Here is a 1794-nt window from a genome sequence, read left to right as displayed (position 1 = left end):
AATGGAAACGGTCTTTTTTGAAAAATGGCAATACATTTACTAAGCTCACACACACACACACACACACACACACACACACACACACACACATCCTTATTAACACACACTCGTACACATACATTTGCAAGTGTGTGTGAAAAGAAATTCCTTCAGAATTGATAGGAACACAAAAAAAAAGAAAATAATGTATAAATGGATTTCACACAGACACACACACATCCCTATTTTTTACACACACTCGTACACATATATCTACAAGTGTGTGTGTAAAGAAATTCCTTCAAAATTGATGGGAACACAGAAAAAAAAAGAAAAAAATGTATAAATGGATTTCCTTCCTCGCTGAGATTTCGCCCAGAATCGCTGGAGAGAAATCGAAATCGGACAGGGCGGACGGGAGTCTCCTTTCGCGCCAGCTCTCTCGCCTCTGCCTCTGCCGTATTTTTTTTTTTTTTTTTCGTGTTTTGTGTATCCTCTTTTCAATTTTCTTTCTTACATACTTTGTTTGTTTCTGTTTGTCTGGTTATATATTTTTTTTTTCCTTTTTTTTCCTTTTTTTTCTTTCATCTTCCTCTTCCTCTTCTTCCTTCTTCCCTCCTCCTCTTTCTTCTTCTCCCCTCCCCCTCCTCCTTCTTCTTCTCCCCTCTCCCTCCTCCTCCTTTTTCTCCCCTCCCCCTCCTTCTTCTTCTTCTCCCCTCCCCCTCCTCCTCCTTTTTCTCCCCTCCCCCTCCTCCTCCTTCTTCTCCCCTCCCCCTCCTCCTCCTTCTTCTCCCCTCCCCCTCCTCCCCCTTCTTCTCCCCTCCCCCTCCTCCTCCTTCTTCTTCCCTCCCCCTCCTCCTCCTCTTCTCCCCTCACACCCTCCTCCTCCCCTCCTCTTCCTTGCCGTGGATCACCGCGTGTTTGCCGTGACCACGCCCTCGGGCACATGTACACACCCCACTTACTCTCGATCTCCCGAAGGATTTCGCTTATCATAAAGTTCCTGCGTGCCCTATGCGCCCATCTTCAGCAGTTGTTGGAGGAATGCATAGAAAACGCGCGTGTTGGAGGAATGCATAGAAAACGCGCGTGTTGGAGGAATGCATAGAAAACGCGTGTTGGAGGAATGAATAGAAAACGCACGTGTTGGAGGAATGCATAGAAAACGCGCCTGTTGGAGGAATGTATAGAAATCGCGCGTGTTGGAGGAATGCATAGAAAACGCGCGTGTTGGAGGAATGCATAGAAAACGCGCCTGTTGGAGGAATGCATAGAAAACGCGCCTGTTGGAGGAATGCATAAAAAACGCGCCTGTTGGAGGAATGCATAGAAAACGCGCCTGTTGAAGGAATGCATAAAAACGCGCCTGTTGGAGGAATGCATAGAAAACGCGCCTGTTGGAGGAATGCATAGAAAACGCGCCTGTTGGAGGAATGCATAGAAAACGCGCCTGTTGGAGGAATGCATAGAAAACGCGCCTGCTGTAATCTCTCCTTTTATTTTATTCTGTTGTTGTTTTACTGTATTAAAACTTATTTATATTGCTTATTTTTATCCTTTGTAAATCTTTAAATAAAATACGGACTAATAACTTGAAAATAAATGAATGAATAAAGGGAGTTTGAACATAATCTTAAATCTATGATTTATTATTTTAAAACATTTTATATACATTTTATTTAATCTATTTATTTTATAGTTATTTTAACCTTTCATAACTTTTCAATACATAGTTAAAAAAGAAATATTGAAAGAGAGCCACCGTCAATCATACACACTCCCGCGCTAAAAGGTAACAAGGAGGGGAAGTGATTG

The sequence above is a fragment of the Penaeus monodon genome, chromosome 43, assembly GCF_015228065.2.
Source record: "Penaeus monodon isolate SGIC_2016 chromosome 43, NSTDA_Pmon_1, whole genome shotgun sequence".
Classification (NCBI taxonomy): Eukaryota; Metazoa; Arthropoda; class Malacostraca; order Decapoda; family Penaeidae; genus Penaeus; species Penaeus monodon.
This window is presented reverse-complemented; position numbering follows the sequence as displayed.